This window comes from Mustela nivalis, assembly GCF_964662115.1.
Source record: "Mustela nivalis genome assembly, chromosome: 20".
NCBI lineage: Eukaryota > Metazoa > Chordata > Mammalia > Carnivora > Mustelidae > Mustela > Mustela nivalis.
In genome coordinates, this window is record NC_139039.1 from 11,239,311 (window position 1) to 11,257,640 (window position 18,330).

General features: G+C 38.1%; 1 protein-coding gene and 1 pseudogene across 2 annotated transcripts in view; both read right to left on the minus strand.

Annotated features, from left to right (window-relative positions):
- LOC309855305 (uncharacterized protein) overlaps positions 1–18,330 on the minus strand; it is a gene marked incomplete at its 5' end in the record, with an annotated part of 601,888 nt that overhangs the window by 126,464 nt on the left and 457,094 nt on the right. The window lies entirely within an intron of this gene.
- Positions 4,358–5,093, minus strand: LOC309855199 (translationally-controlled tumor protein pseudogene; annotated as a pseudogene). Its single transcript has one exon. The product of its transcript is annotated as a translationally-controlled tumor protein pseudogene (transcript).

Below are 18,330 nucleotides of genomic sequence, written 5' to 3' on the forward strand. Positions count from 1 at the left end.
TAGGTAAAATGTTCGATCTAGATCAGCTACCAATGAGCTCCTTTGAGCAAAGTCTTAGAAAATGTTGCCAGTTTTAAGACATGTTTTGTTGTTGTTGTTGTTGTTTTGTTTTTTAAAGACATGTTTTTTAAAAAACAATGCAAACCAGAAAGCATTAAGATCAGGAAAACCTATTTAAAAGTGCTTCAGGCTTGTTTTGAGAACCAAAATTTCAAAAGAGCTTTCGAACTTTGTGTATTTTGAAAGTCTGTGTCGAAGCTTCTTGTTCGGTGGAATAGTTTCTTCAAGGTTAGATGAGACATTAACAATATTTGTGGTTACATTAATTTCATATGTAGGTGTAATTAGTTATACGGTTACATAAATATATAAGAAATACACGAGCAAGAAGAATGGCAAAACAGGTGAGTAATTAGCTCTGAAAGAGGTACGCCCTCATGGACCATGCTCAGAACTCCTGTTCTGACCTCCAGGGAGGTCCCAACAAATTATTTGAAAAAGTTCAACAAATAGGGAATATAGATGTATCCAAGGATGCTAGTTCTTACAGTCTGCTAAGTAGATGGGAAGGAATGTCTTTATAGGTCCTAAAAATATCCCCCAATTCACCCTGCCCATCTGCTCACCACACACAGTTGCAGAGTCCTGTTTTGTGGTGCACCTGCCATTCTGGAAGATTCTGAGCAGTTTCGTAGTGAGAAGAGCAGATTCTCTGCAGCACACTCTCCAGACTCAGGAAATCTTGCTATTCTGAGCATGAATGCCCCTGTAACCTAATATTTCTATTGAATTTATAGACCGATATTATGAATACATGTTGGGCAGACGGGCACACGGCTGGGTGAAGGGTTCCTGCAGCTATTGATCTTAGCACAATAAAGAGTAAGTGGTGCCACTGGAAATTTGATTTTTATGTGATGGAAATGTGCTGAATCATCGATTATAGTTATACCCCATGTGTTTCAGGGACATTTATAAAGCTGTGGGGCTAAATCAAATCAGACTCGGAGTATATAGAGAAAATATTTGCAGAAAGCATTGGGGGGTCGTCAAAAATATGACTTGAAAGAACGACGTTTAGGGCCTTCCTGGAATAATGCTGTGCAGAACACAGAGGCGTTTAAAGCATGGCTTTGAGCATGGCTACATTAACTGAATTCCTCGAAATCAAATGCAAAATAAATAATTTTATTAATGTAATCTATAAGAAGGGCACAAAATAGCTTACATGCTATGAGGTCTATGAATAGCTTTAAAATTTCCCAAACCCCAGGCAGATAGAGTATGTCTCTTACATGCATACCTTCTCCTATAAGAGTTGAGAGAGTAAAATAACTTGATGGTTTGGGAATGAGTAGGTTTTAAAAAATTCTTGATATAACATTATATTAAGCAAGAAACTAGCAGACGAACACTGAGGTATGAAATCTATAATAGATGCATGGAATTCTTAAGTGATTGATGACAAATGCTATGGTGTAGAGCTGGCAGTGGAGAAGCAGTTACTATGGGAATACAGATATTGACGCTATAAACTTAATCGAGCCCTCAAATGTTAATTGGAAAAGCCTCATGAAGAAATCTGACTTTGTTGTGAATACTTGTTTGTTAGGTTTCTGATCTGTTGACGAAAACGTGTGACACTAGCGTGCAGGCTGCTTGGAGTGCTGTCACACGTCGCAAAGCCTAGCCACCCTGCGTGGTTTGCAAACACACTGGTGGGTGATGTGTTTCCTTTCTGGATTATCTCACTTTATCAAGTCATGTGAGAAATCCCTGAGGAGTGGCCATTAACAGAGTGGAAGGTATTGGGCTTGGAACCCAGAAATCCATAGTTCAGACCTCACTTTTCTATAACCAGACGGATGACCTTGGGCGAGCCATTTAATTTCCCTGGGTGCTTGAACTAAATAGTATTAATAATTCCTGTTTATTATATGCCAATACTCTGCTAAGCATACTTTCTTATCTCATTAATAACCCTTTTAAGTAAATATACTCTCCATTGACACAGAAAAAAAAAAAAACAACTAAGGTCTAGGGATATAAGAAAATTGCCCAAGGTTGCAGAGCTAATAAAGAGGAGAAATGGGCTTTTAATTGAGGCCTGTTTGTTCTAAGTTTTAAGATCCCCAGTAGATCTTAATGCTTCCTGATTTGCATTGTTTTCTTTTTTTTGAAGAAAAACATTTTTTATTACAGCATATTTACATCTGTCCAAAGTACATATTTACTATAATACTGACTAATGTATAATACTATACACAAAGAAAGAAGTTAAATGAGTTATAATTCAGTTGAAGTATAGCTGGCCATTATAAAACTTACCACTGAATCTTTCTGGTATGAAATGTGATATCTGGCAATCTGGTCCAGTTCATTACATCAAGTCATTTGTATGTTCTTATTTGCATTGTTTTAAAAGAACATGTCATGTAACAGTCTGAAGCACATTCACTGTGCCATGTGGCCTTCCTGAAGGAGCAAGCCTCCTCTAAGATAGCTTGGTCACATCACGGTAAGACGCACAGACAGACCCAGAAAGCCCGAGTTTCGATCCCACTTGCTAGCTTTGTGGATTTCAGTAAACTACTTCCCCTCTGCATGTCTCCATGTTTTCATCTGTAGAATGGGGATTAATAAGAGTATCTACATCTTAAAGTTGCCTCAAAATATTAAGTAACACATTTAGCAGGTTGATGCCTATATCAGCATTAACTCTTATTTTCTCTGGCCCCAAATTTATAGATAGAAAAATACAATTGTGAAAAATACAATTGAATTGGTAAATAAATATTTATTAATATTTTAACCTCATTTATAAACCTATGCCAGGTGTTTTAGGAAATGTAATGTTAAATATTGACACCGTCTTTGTTCTAAACAATAATCATTCCGCAGAGTGAAATCTGTAGCCTCCCAGAACTTCCCTTTACATTGTTAATGACCATAAGGAATGCAAACTCCATGGGAGAAAGTCAAATTTCCCACAGAGTGTTCTCTACTCAGAGACAATGATCACTCTCAGATTGCCTTTTATCCTGTGTGAGTATGATGTTAGGTAAAGCATACATTTTTCCCTCCAACTTTTTGAGAGAAATATTAAATGGTGTATTACTGGTAACTCAGTTTTCTGATTATTGCCTTTTAAATGTGTTCTTTCATTATATATTTAAAGATATTGTGAGTTTTGTGAGTTTGTTTATTCGTTATGACTACTTTTTTCTTTCCTTATGGCCTGGAGAGGATGCATTAATACTTCATGAGAACTTATTTATATTTATAAAGTTTCCAAAAAAATAAAGCTTCAAAGCCAAAGATTCTCAATTTGGGGACTTATGTATTACAACAACTGATGCCTAAAAGGCTGGAAGGTTAATTTTACTCCTTAAGTGGAAAGCAGTTCTTACCTAAGATCAAAAAATTAGTCATTGAACAGATGACATTTTTCAGGCCATTATTGCTGAGGTCTGATTAGAAGTTACATTTTTGAATATTTGGAACAGCTTACATAATATTTATCAGAGTCCCCAAATATTCTCTAATAAACAGTGCACCTGAGATCTGTGATTTACCTGCAAATATAATAAAGAGAAACATTTCTGAATTTGCCTAAGGTCACAGAATGAAATGGAGATGGAATCTGGAAATCCCACCTTGATTAAAGTCCAGTGAATTTCTAAAACCCTCTCGGGTATCACACATTGTATATACTGTGAGGGTAGAAAAAGAAATTCAATAGTTCAACAAATATTTACCGAATGCCAACGTATGCCGGGCAATTTCTTCTCAGTTGTCATAATGCAATTTCAGAGCCCTGCAGGTTATCACCACTTTTATTTTATTTTTATTATTTTTTAATGATTGATTTATCTGAGAGAGAGAGAGAGAATGGGGGGTGGGGCAGAGGGAGAGGGAGACGCAGACTCCCCACTGAGCAGAGAGCCTGGAGCGGGGCTTGATCATGTACTTGACTTGGCCAAAAAGTGTTTAAGATAGGATTCTAGCAAAGACATGAAATGTCCTGCATTAGAGGCAGCTCTCTTGTGCTTCTGCCATTGGTATGAAGCAATGTGATTTTGGCAATCTACTTGTCTCCAAAAAATGGGGGATATGTTGATCAGGGCTACCCTAGTTGACTATCCCTTGAAACCTCAGCAATGAGTCAACTCAGCCAACCTGCAGAACCTAAAGCTTGAGGCAGAGCCACTGTAGAGTATCCAAAGAAATGTGAGCATAATGATACATGTTTATTGTTTGTTGTGGGCCACTGAATTTTGCAGGTAGTATTTTTTTGGGGGGGGAGTGGGGCAGGGGGGTTATTTATTTATTTTAGTTTAAATGCATTTTATTTTTAGACAGCCTACAATGACATGTTTTTTTTTTTTTTTTTTTCTTAGAAACAATGCCTCTGCTCCAAATAAATCAGGGTCAAAATAAACGAAGAGCTCAAGATGACATCAGTCCCATTTGTCTAAGTCCTGGTGTTGTGCAGATGAAGAGCAGAGCCAGTTATGGCGACCGGTGATACATCTAAAGACGTAGCCAAGTTCATTAACATTTCTCCATTTCTAAACCGTCCTTAACGGGAATCCTATATGGGGTCATACCACCCTCAAGGTAGTCCAGCAGAGCAGCCAGGCCATCTGGATTCATGTTTTTACCAATAAAGAACTTGCAGTTTTTCAAATTAGCAAAGATGTGCTTGATGTGTTCTGCAGCTCCTGTCATAAAAGGGTTTACTCTTTCTGGGCTCTGTTCCTCAAGTTTGCCTTTGATTGATTTCATGTAATCTTTGATGTACTTCTTGCAGGCTTCTTTTGTGAAGCTGGTTTCCTGCAAACGATGGTTCATGACAATAGCACACCAGGGATGACTGTGATTTCTGTATCTTTGCCTTCCGGCTGTCAATGAAGGCATTTCCACCAATGAGCAAGTCATCAGTGTTACCCTCTGTCCTGCTGACCACCTTCACCTCCACCTCATGGCACAGCCCACCCGTGATCTCCCAGATCTTGTAAATGTCAGAGAACATCTCATTATGGCTGATGAGGTCCCAGTAGATGATCATGATGGCGGATGGAGAGAGACGATGGTGGCATTACCTTAGCAGGACCTGGGAACTCTGAGCAAATGTGGTGCAGCCTGAGCACTTGGGGGTGGTGGCGTGGTGGGGCGGGAGTGAGTAGGTAGAAAAGTGGGGATGGTTTTTTATGCAGCAATAGCCAGCTGATACAATTTCTTTAGCCAAAGTCAAAGTTAATATTCAGGGAAAGAAGAGTCTTGCTTTCATATTAACTACCATCTTGTTAGGAAAAGAAGATAAACTCAGAGCCATAAATAATAATTGATAACTCAGATTGTATAATTGGGACCATATGATTTCATAAATTTTCATGAAGGAAAGATTAGTGAGAGTTGAAAGGTAGCATAGCATGCACAATTGTAACACAACCTAATATCTCTCCTGAGGGCACTAGAACTGTTACTTTAACATCTATTAAACAGTTCTAGATTAGGGTGGAGAAATACGTGGGAAAAGTGCCATCATTCCCAAATCTTGAAGCAAAGACGTGCATTCCAAATCGGTTATGATACTTATGATAGTCTTTCCTGCAGTGCCTGGAATAAGTCTCAAAATCCTTCTCAAAGCAGTAGTGTAGGGGATGACATCCAATTGATTAGAGTTGGCATATGAGCTCAAATCTGTGTCTCCCTACATCTTGGCAGAAAATCTATTGAGAGATATTAATTCCTTCCCTTTAAAAGCTAATATCCTAAAGAAACTTGGTAGCAAAACACTTTATATTAGCCGGAAGTATGGGGAATCATTAGTTTTGCAGAACAGAGGGATATAAGCTCCTTCTATGAAAAAGCAAGATGCCTCACCTGGACAGGTTTAATGAATTAATTAATTAGTTAATTAAGAAACTCTGCTTGCTAAACACTAAAGAAAAAAATATAAATAATTCACAATCACTGATTTTGAGATGCTTAAAGTTTAAAAGCAGTTGAATAAACCAAGCCAAACAACAACAACAACAACAAAAAATGACTTTAGTAGGTGATGTGAGTATAATAAGACAAGAATACCCAGGAAAGCGCCTGGCAGGGAAAACAAAGAGTGAGCCTTCTTTGAGCAGTTCTGGGCTTCACAGAATCCAGAAGACCTACAGAGTGACCTTCCTTGGCAGAAACAACCAAGTGTCCTATACCTACAACTCGGCAAAGGACAGGCTCTGCTCCCCTGCCCAGCTGAGTTGGAGATCAGATGAAATAAGCCAGTCTGATGAGCAGGGCACTGAGAAAGTCTCAGAAGCCATTTGTGATGAACTGGAAAAGTTGCTAGTGTTTTCAAACTAGTTAAAAATCTTTCAAGAAATTCTGGTTTCTAAAGAAGCTCCACTCTCCTTTGAGGTCGCTGTATTTTCCTTTAGAAACCTCTCCTTCTCTCAAAGGAGAGTGGAGAGTGGAGGCACTCCTTCTCCCACCTAATTCTTATTTCAAGATCAGAGGTGTGGTCTGTCGGATCTTGGGTCATTATCATGTCTTCCAAACCACTGCTCCTCTAGCTTCTTTTAAAAAGTCCTATTCCTTTGCATCTCACACAGGACCTGTTCTAGCTTCTAGGGCTCCCCTGGATTGTTATCATTGGCTCCCTCATCCATTAAGCATTTAGTTCCTGCCTCAGTGTCTCCCACCCCATGCCGAGTCTTGTCCTGTCATCATCCTGGGAAATGAAATAATCTAACGTACTTTCAATTGCTAAGCTTCACATTGGAAGCATGCTTTCCTTCTCTGCTCTTTCATCCTGTTTTCTTCCTAGTCCTATTCTATGTTCTTTTTAGAGCATACCTTTTAACGTCAGGGACAATGATGATTTCAATTTTCCTGCTAAAAAGCCTTCTATAGATTGCTCTTGGTAATTAACCACAAATTGTTGAGTTGTCTCTTCATGATTTAGCTCTCACCTTTCTGAAGCACCTATGTGTTTACGTCAGTCGCTCAACCTGCACCACACTGTTCAGAGACTCAAATGTGCTATACTTTCTCACCCCAGGGCCTTTGACCATGCGGTTTTCTCTTCCTGGAGTTCTAAATCCTCTTTCTTTGCCCAGTGCCTCAAGTCAGCTTCGACCTTAACATCACGGCCTTCAGAATGCCTGTACTAATCCACACGATAAAGAAGATTGCCCTTTTAACGTTTCTAAACTCCTCCTTACGTACTTAACTTTGTAGTATTTGTCAGACTTTCTTATAATTAATTGCTTAATTGGGTCTCATTTCTACTAGACTGAAGTTCACACAGTAGTGATCACAGATGTCTTACTCATCCCTGTGTTTTCAGTGCTTCGCTTAAAACCTGGGACATGATGAAACAAATGAATATTAATCAAATAAACAGTTCACGCTCTTCTAGACTTGGTGAGCTGCCCTGCAGCAGAGCTGGTGACTCCATACCTTCTAGGCAGCTTGGGAGGATTTGCGTCATCGGATCTGTGGGGAATGTCAGCCATGAAGAAGTTAGGAGGATAATTTGTGGATAAATAGTTGAGGGACTTAAGTCCTGCAGTCGCTGCTGCGGGCAGTAAAGGCGATAACCCTCAGAGCACACCTTTTCTGAAGTGCTTTCACCTGAGTGCCCTCTTCTCAATTTATTGTTGACTTCCGAGCGAGGTAAGTAAGGCTAGCTACAATTGCTTCTGCCACAACGTCTCTGACTCCCTGGCATCCGGACACAGGGTATCATCTGCAATTATGCTGGCAACTAAACGGCAACAATTGAGAGAAGATTTGATGTAAATAGAACAAAGAAACTCTGATCTCTACCCACACTGCATATTCTCTTGCACTTAACATGAAAGCATTCATTACTCTCATCCTCAAAAGCGGTGGCAGAAATTCATATTGAAAGGGAAAGGTTAGACTTTGATGGGCCGCTGGTGTCCCCCACAGACACCTTTGGGATAATAGACCGCACAACATGATGACTAAGGCAGTATCAACATGTATATCTCCTTTCTTCAAGAGCTGGGGAACAAAGAACTTCCCATATTATTCCAGTTTCAAATGAAAGGTGTAGTATTTTGACATCTTGATGCATGCATGGAGAAATACTTGCAACATCTAATTTTTTTTTAATAAAGTCAATCCAGAAAAAAAAAAAATGACATCCAGTCATAATGACACCATTAACTATGTCTGTAGATACATAGAAGCAAATGACCTTGAGGACAGAACGCACTGAATCACATAACAAAAGGCAAGATTTAAGTAGCTTTTTTGTAAGGAATGTTGTGTTTTAGATTAAAAAGGCAAATGGATATTTGGTATATCAGTACGAAAATTTCTCCCCCATTGTCATATATTTGGCTCTACTTACCAACAGTGCAGAGAAAGAACTGGCAACATACAGATTGCATTCAGAGGACAACTGAATAGACATCTTACTCGTTATCAAGATTAGTTTGCCATGAAGCATATTCATGATTTGGGTAACTGTTGTTCCCCCCAGGATTATGAACCGTTTGTAGCTTATTTGGCCTCAGGTAAACAAAGGATCCCTTCAGCTATCTTTCAAATATTCCTGGATAGATTTTTCTTTATGTTTGGTGATGGATTTCCCTCCCATACAATTATGAATAAAAGGACCAATGAATGACCCAAAGGAGTGGGAAAGAGTCAAAGGGAGAGAGGGAGAGGAAGAGGGAGGGAGTGGTGAGGGCACTGCAGCAGAAAGAGAGAGACAGAGATTATTCTGACAAAGCTCTAATACCCTGAGGCTCAGTGACTTTCCACAGTGGGTCTCCTTATCCCATTGTCTTCTTGAATGAGCCCTATTTTGATACATTTCTTTGACGATGCCCTTGAACAAATCTCCCAATTCCTTTGTCCTCAATTGCAATCAGCAAAACGATTGGTCTTCTGAACCGCACATCAGCCATCTACAATGAGGAAGTAGGTCTCTTTCATGCCAACGTATTCCTAAATGAGGTTGTGGAATCCCCTTCTTTATCAATAATAGACTGGAGTGTTTATTAGGAGCACGTATTCTTAGGTCTTAGCCAAGACTTATGAAAGAATCCCTGGGGATGCATCCCAGGAATGTGCATTTTAGATAATTTCCCGGTGTGATTCTGATGCTTGAGAGGGCTGTAATTTGATAATGAGAGTGTTGACATAGGTTGGGCCTTAGCTGAGGCTGGCACTGTCACCTGGGGAAGAGCTAGATTAACTCATAAGGGAGGTTTAAATTAAAAATATAATATCACTCGCTAACAACATTTATTGAGTTTTAAAATATTCCAGACACTGCTAAATATATATATATATATATATATATATATATATATATATATATATTTCATTTATTCTTTACAACATGACTAATGAGATAGGTACTATTATCATCCCCACGTGATAAATGAGAACACTTTCAGGGTTGAAGATGTTAAATAATTTGGATAAAGTCACACAACTACTGAAAGCTAACTCCCAACACTTTTTTTAATGTAACTGTTTCACTGTACTGTCTCCCAGAAAGCAGTAAGTAAAGATTTGGTATCTTAGCTCCATTTCTTCTCTTTCCATTTCAAAGTCCTATACAGACCAATAGGATTATATGACCCTAGTCCTTGTTAAACTATATAGAAAAAAACCCCACAAGACTGACAAAGACTCTCAAAGAGAACTGTAACCTACAACTTTTCCAGATCTCCTCTTGACTTTAGGTCTGATTCTTAAATGGCCTTAAGAAAATACTATAGACCAAAGTTTTCCTGTTTAAAAATATCTTCTCCCACAGACCTGTACCCCTGGGGCAAATAATACATTATATGTTAATAAAAATAATTAATAAAATAAAAAAAACTTCTCTGTATCTATAATAGTATATTTCCCATTTTTTTTCCCTTTACAATATTTCTTCTTGACAATCATGTATGGAAAGGGTCTATATACCTATAGTGAATGTCCACTATGCACCAGGCATTATAGCGATGTTAAGAATAGTGAGAGTCAACAGTTTTAGTCCACGCTCAAGTAAATAAACATAAACATTTCCATACGATGTTAAGTACTAACAAGAGAATACATGCAAGACTGAGTTAAAAAAAAAAAACAACAAACTTGGAGGGGCCAATTTTAATTAAGATGGTCAAAGAAGTCTTCTTTGAGGAGGTGGCATTTATGCTGAGACCTATAAAAAGGAGAGCAGAGGGCAATCATCCCATAGAGGAAGAACAACAAATTCGAAGTTTCTGAGATGACAAAGAACGTGCATGCCAGAAGACCTTAAAAAGAGGTGGGAATGACATTTAGTGATAAAAGGGGGGTAGCGACTTAGTGGTTTAGTTCAGAGACGGTATCATACAGGACTGGATAGAGAAACTGGGTTTTATTCTGAATTGAAAGAAAAGCTTCTGAGGATTTTGGTTCAGGAGAACAAAATTATTTAATTTACCCCTTAAGAGGATCTCTGGCTAATATGTGAAGCAGAGATGGAAGGGAATGATAATCACTGGAAGGCAGTCAGTGGTCTCCTGCAGTTGCTCAGATAAGAGATGATGATGGTCTGACTAAAGGGATGATTTTAGAAATGGAGGAAGTGGATGACTCTGAAATATAATTTATACATGTAATGAACAGGAAATGAAAACGAACTGAATAGAGGGCAAAGGGAAAGAAAAGAATCAGGGATGACTCCTTAGTTCCTGAATGTAGCACCCCTGAAAATGCTTAGATGCAACATTAAAAAATAGAGGGTATTTCTGGGGACAGGTATGAAGGATGCAAAAACAAGACTGATTATAATAAAATTTAATAAAATTTGAGCTGAATATGAGAAAATCAAGTGCAGATGGCCATTGGATATGCAATCTTGAAACACAAAAGAGAATTCCATAATAGAAATATAAATTTGAGAATAATAATCAACATGAATATGCTATTTTAGTCCATAGATGTGGATGAAATCATCTGGACACAGAGAAGGATTTAGGATGGAGCCCCGAGGGGTTCCTGAATTTAGAGGTCAGACTGAAGAAGCAAAGACATCAAAGAAATTTGAGAAAGAATGACCCAGTGGTAAGAAGAAAAAAAAAAGAGAGAAAGAGAGGGAGAGAGAGAGAGGATGTTGTCATGGAAGCCAAGATAGGAGTGCGTTAGAAGAAAGAAAATGTGGTCAGGTATATTGAATGCAGGTCAAGTAAAGTCAAGACAAATAATTTGTGTAGTTGATTTAGCACTATGGTTATCTTCAATGACCTTGACAAAAGCAGTTTCAGTGAAGTGGGAGAGAATAAAAAGAGATTGCAGAGGGCCAAAGAGCAACACAAACAAAGCACGGTTTTAGAAAACTCTAGCATAATCCAATGCACAGAGTCTACAAATTTCAGTTGTATCAAACAGGGAGTGCTGTTATTTCACAGGTGAATGAGATGTGAGCTATGCAAGTATCACAGTTGGTTGTTCCAACATTGCTGGTAGTTCCAATCATCTCATTTGTCCAAATCCTGGCTGCAGTCTGCCACCACACAGCAGCTGTCCAGCCTTGTTCAAATATAGACACGGATGACTGAATCCTATGGCTCTCTGGGGCTCCCAGGACTCTGCTGTCCTTTTGCTGTCCCCTAATATCGCACTAATTGAAATTGTCCTGGGAGAACACTGGGACTTGGTCCTCACTCTCCATCATCTTAATTCAAATCTTATGATTTCTCAGCCAGGGCACTCTTCCCATTCTCCATTTCAACATAAAGAACTTTAACTCACCCTCTCTTGCAGCTGTTTGTTGGTCAGACAACATTAAGTTGCTAATTGCTTTATACAAAATTTGGAGTCAATGCAAGCTTTTATTGTATATAAACACTTCTTTGCTATGAATGGTGACAGTTAGAGTGGAGTCCAGAGAAGGTTTTTCACTTGTTTCTTTGATGATGTTGATGATGATAATGATTATTATTTTAAGGTGGAGCTAATGTAACATGTGAGATGTTGATGGAGATGATCCAGTAGTTGGCCCTTCTATAGTGATACAAAACTGCTGATAGTAAGACAAATAGCAAGCACTGTCCACATTTGTCAAGATTACAGCCTACTTGTCTGGATTTAGTGCCGAATATCTGATCCTAAAGCAAGGAATGAGTTGGAGGTAATATTCCTGATCTGGGAAATATGGGAGTCACGCAAGAGCAAAGGGTTAGGCTCATGTAAGAGGAAGAGATCACAGTTACTGTAACTGGGATGCAAAGCTGAGATTTGTTTTAAGAAACAAAGCTAAAGTTCAGAGGCAACAGATCAGAGCCAAGTCAGCAAAAGGTTCAGTTTGATGTTAAACTTCTGGGGATATCAATCATGACTCTTGGTTAGGAGGCAACTTGAGAGATCTATACCCTGAAGCAGGGCTAATTCAAGATCTGGTGATTCAAGCATCAAAGAGGTGAGCAGTAGAGGGACACTGGGGCAAGGCTGCAGTGAGTGTTATTAGATATAAATCCCAATTTAATATTTATTTAGTCTTTATGTGTCCTCCTGGCTGTGTGTCTCCTACCTACTTAATGAGATGCCCTTCCATCACATCCTGTTCAACAGCTTAAAATTTAATCATTTTCTAATAAAAAAAAGATTTATCTGTTTCTCTGTCTCTTAGTCATCAGGGTTCAAAATATCACTTAAAAATAATCTATCAACTCTATTTTCCTTTCAGATGAACCTTCAAACATTTACCAAGTTTTTCATGTTACATTTTCTAATATAATTTCTATTCTTCATCTCTCTTTTTACATTTCCTTTCCAAAGATGTGTTAAACTGTAGAATACAGGTTTTGTCATTGTACACACCCAGGTTCAAATATTCAGTCTGTGATTTATTACATTTATAATTTTTTATGACTTAAATCTAAATATTCATTTGTTTTTCTTAAAATAGTGAGGAGGTACCTGGGTGGTTTAGTTGGTTAAGCATCTGACTCTTGATTTTGGCTCAGGTCATGATTTCTGGGTTATGAGATGGAACCCGGTGTCGAGCTCTGCATCAGGAGTGGAGACTGCTTTAAAATTCTCTTTCTCCCTCTGCTTCTGTCCCATGCTCCACACTGGATGTATACTCTCTTTCTAGAGAGAGAGAGAGAGACAGAGAGAAATAAAATAGTGATAACAATTAATTTTTAAAATGTTTTCTAGAGGTAAAATGGAAAATTGTATGTAAGATATGTAAGGTAATCTAATACATACCCAATAAACAATAGTTTCTTCTTCCTTTCACAATTTATTCAGCAGATCTAAGTGGAACGAATGGTGAAATTCTATCTGTTCTGCCTATATTCTTTCTGTGTCTTTTTTTCCTGAATGACTTTGAGTAAATTCATATCCCTAAAACACCTTTAGTCAAACATTTAAAAGATTTTCCTTATCAGTGAGATAATTCCTCACTTTAGATCCCCTGTGATCTCATGTAAATTCTCACATCCAGCCAGATTTAGCTGGATTGTCCCTTACGAATATCACATTACTTCAGACCTGTGTTCCTCACTGTTTCCCTTGTTAGAATGTTCTTAATGTTCATTATTGACAAAGATGCACAGAATGGGGAACTCTCTTACGCTGTTGGTGGGAATGCAAACTGCTGCAGCTGCTCTGAAAAATAGTATGGAGGCTCCTCAAGAAGTTAAGAATAGAACTGCCCTACGACTCAGCAATTGCACTACTAGGTATTTACCTCTCAAAATACGAATGCAATGATTTGAAGGGACACATGCACCCCAATGTTTATAGCAGTTTATAACAGTCCACAATAGTCAAAATGTGGAAAGAGCCCAGATATTCATAGATAGAGGAATGGATAAAGAAGATGTGATACACACACACACACACACACACACACACACACACACACACACACAGACACAGGAATGTTACTCAGCCATCAAAAGAATGAAATCTTGCCATTTGCAAGACACAGACGGAACTAGAGTTCATGATGCTAAGCAGTGTAGGTCAGTCAGAGAAAAACAATTACCATACGATTTCACTCATATGTGGAATTTAAGAAACAAAACAGGTCAACTTAGGGGAAGGGAAGGAAAAATAAAATAAGATGAAAATAGAGAGGTAGGCAAACAATGAGAGACTCTAAACTGTAGACAACAAACTGAAGGGGGTGGGGGGATGGGGTAATTAGATAATGGGCATTAAAGAGGACATTTGATGTATGAGCTATATGCAACTGGTGAATCACTAAGTTCTACCCCTGGAACTAATAATGCACTGTACATTAACTAAATTGAATTTAAATTAAAAAAATTAAACCAGGCGATTCACAGACCTGTACCCCTGGGGATAAAAATATATGTTTATAAAAAATAAAAAATTAAAAAATTTAAAAAAATACAAAAGTCTATAACAATAAAAATAATTAAGATCTAGAAGAAAAAAAATAAGATCAAGGAAACATTGTTAAGTGTATATGCCATGGAGAAGAGTGATAGAAATTGATTTTTATTTTCAAAAGGTTGTCCCAGCTTCCAAGTAGCAAATAGAGAAAGAGAACTTAGGTAAATGGTTAGAAAACAGTTGCATTAATTTAGGCCTGAGCAGATAGCGATGGGAACGGTGGGTTAAAGATTGAGATAGAGGTAAGTAGAGGCATTTGTTATATTTTTGGTAGATAAATAAATAAATAGAAAATATCAAAAAAAGACAACCAGGTTTCTTTCTTTCTTTTTTCCCCCTTATTTTAAAATTTTATTTTTTTAAATAAACATATAATGTATTATTAGCCCCAGGGGTACAGGTCAGTGAATCACCAGGTTTACACATTTCACAGCACTCACCAAAGCACATACCCTCCCCAATGTTCATAACCCCACCACCCTCACCCTATCTCCCTCCCCCCGACCACCCTGTTTGTTTTGTGACATTAAGAGTCTCTTATGGTTTGTCTCCCTCCCGATCCCATCTTGTTTCATTTAATCTTTTCCTATCCCCCACACGCCCCACATTGTATCTCCACTTTCTCATATCAGGGAGAGCACATGACAGTTGTCTTTCTCTGATTAACTTATTTTGCTAAGCATAAAACCCTCTAGTTCCATCCATTTCATCGCAAATGGCAAGATTTCATTTCTTTTGATGGCTGCATAGTATTCCATTGTGTGTGTGTGTGTGTGTGTGTGTGTGTGTATCTCATATCTTCTTTATCCATTCATCTGTTGATGGATATCTTGGTTCTTTCCATAGCTTGACTATTGTGGACATTGCTGCTATAAACATTCGGGTGCATGTGCCCGTTCAGATCACTATGTTTGTATCTTTAGGGTAAATACCCAGTAGTGCAACTGCTGGGTCATAAGGTAGCTCTATTTTCAACTTTTTGAGGAACCGCCATGCTGTTTTCAAGAGTGGTTGTACCAGCTTGCATTCTCACCAACAGTGTAGGTGGTTTCCCCTTTCTCCACATCCTTGCCAGCACCTGTCATTTCCTGCTTGTTAATTTTAGCTATTCTGACTGGTGTGAGGTATCTCATTGTGGTTTTGATTTGTATTTCCCTGATGCCGAGTGATGTGGAGCACCTTTTCATGTGTCTGTTGACAATCTTAATGTCTTCTTTGCAGAAATGTCTGTTCATGTCCTCTGCCCATTTTTTGATTGGATTATTTGTTCTTTGGGTGTTGAGTTTGCTAACCTCTTTATAGGTTTTGGATACTAGCCCTTTATCTGATATGTCATTTGCAAATATCTTCTCCATTTTGTCAGTTGTCTTTTGGTTTTGTTAACTGTTTCCTTTGCTGTGCAAAAGCTTTTGATCTTGATGAAGTCAAGCCTTTGGTGATGTTCCTAGGAAGAAGTTGCTGCCTGTGTTCTCCTCAAGGATTTTGATGGATTCCTTTCTCACATTGAGGTTCTTCATCCATTTTGAGTCTATTTTGGTGTGTGGTGTAAGGAAATGGTCCAGTTTCATTTTTCTGCACGTGGCTGTCCAATTTTCTCAACACCATTTGTTGAAGAGGCTGTCTTTTTTCCATTCAACATTTTTTCCTGCTTTGTTGAAGATTAGTTGACCATAGAGTTGAAGGTCTATTTCTGGGCTCTCCATTCTGTTCCATTGATCTGTGTCTGTTTTTGTGCCAGTACCATATGACAACCAGGTTTCTAACTGGTACAGCTAGATAATAAGTGCTAGCTGTCACTGAAAGAGAAACATTGGGGAAAATACCATATGGGGTGGTAGAGGAAGGACATATATGTCATTTTGAACATACCGAGTTTAAGGTGTCTCTGATATATCTCAGACAGAACAAACATACAGCTGGACATATAACACACACAAGAGGTAATACTTCTATAGCATTTCATGCCACAATGTATTTTCCTAAGGAGGTGAAGATGTCAACTAAAATTGGTTTTGGAAATCAAAAAGTGGACTGTGCTAAATATGTTAATTAGTGAACTATGTGCATTTTGGTGGCAAATTTGACTCTGATTTTGAATAAAATTCTCTAGGAAGAGAAAGAGAAGACAGGTTAAGAATGAGTCTTGAGGAACTCTAATATGCAATGCCTCATAGATGCATATGAACATCCTAGGAAATGGAAAAAATAGTTCCCAAAAGTGTAGAAGGAAAAACAGGATAGTGTTGGCTCACAAAAACCAAGGGAAAATTAGTTTCCAGGAAGGACAAAGTGGAAGAGTGGATGTCAACACCTAATGCTACCAGGAGGTCAAGTAAGATAAGAATTGAAAACTCTTTGGTGATCATAGTGACATGACAGCCAATGGTGCCATTAAGAAGAGCTCTTTCAGTGGGATGATCGACTGGAGGCCATCTTTTAGTGTGACAGAAAGATAAGAAATAAGGGAATGTAAGAATAGAAAGCTTCTTTGAGAAATTTGACTCCAAACTGGAAGAGACAGGTATAGGAGAAGAGAGAAAGAGTGATAGCTTATAGGGATAAGACTTTGAGTGAACATGCTTTCTTTTTTAAAAGAAGAAAGGCTTAAAACAACAGCAACAACAGTCATATCCACAACAAAAGACACTGGAAAGAACTGGAGATGGAGAGGCTGAGTATATGTTAGAGAAGTAATAACTGGTAGTGACATTTTTCTTGAGAAGTTAATTAGAGAGATGAGTCTTATAAAGAAGAATGGCAGATAAGATAGGTATATTTGTTTGATATCTTGAAAATTAAGAAGTTCTTGTCTAATAAATCATATTTTATTGATAAAACAGGAAGTTGATAAAAGTAAATTGACAATTTGAAAAGAGTAGAAAAGGACTGAAATCATCTTGGAGGGTGGTAATAAGAGAAAAATGATATGATGTTTGAGTGGTGTTGAAAGACTATGTTGGGCTATATCATAAATTTGCAGTGGAAGTCATCTTTCGGTTATTTGCCTTTGGCAGAGTGAGTGATCAGCTGTTCAGTGATAGGTATGGAGAGAGTGTGTAATTTGTACATTAGCTGTGATTAGCCTTAACTGTGAGTAACTAAAAGCAAAACAAAATGATAACAAACTCACAATAATGATAAGAAGCAAGAGAGAAATTTTCTTTCAACATTCATTAAATTTAGGGATAGTCTATGTATGACAAATTACTGTGCTTGGGTGTGTCCTATCTGATTCATCAGGTATGTGTCGTTTCCTTTCCCAGAATCACTGCATGAGACAAGAGGGTTGTTGCATTTTCAACCACAATGTCTACTTTTTAACAAACTGAAAGAAAAAAGAACAAGCAGACCATGCACCCTTACTTGGAATATTGCTCAGCCATCAGAAAGGATGAATACCCAACTTTTGCATCAACATGGCTGCGACTGGAGGAGATTATGCTGAGTGAAATAAGTCAAGCAGAGAAAATCAATTATCATATGTGAGTTTCACTTACTTGTGGAACATAAGGAATAACACGGAGGACATTAGAAGTAAAGGAAAAGTAAAGAGGGGGAAATTGGAGGGGGAGACAAACCATGAGAGACTGTGGACTCTGAGAAACAAACTGATGGGGTGTGGGGGGAATGGGTAAAGCTGGTGGTGGGTATTAAAGAGGGCACATATTGCATGGAGCACTGGGGGATATACATAAACAGTGAATCTTGGATCACTACATAAAAAATGAATGTTGTATTGTATGGTGACTAACATAACACAATAAAAATTTTTAAAAATTAAAAAGTAAAGACACTCTCTGAAACAGCACACTTGAGTCACATGGTCACCCCTAGATGAAGGGGTGTGGGTTTTGATACTTATTCCAGATGTCTATGTACTGAGACAGCACTCAATTTTCTATTATAGAGGAAGAGGGCAAGCATAGATATTAGAGGGAA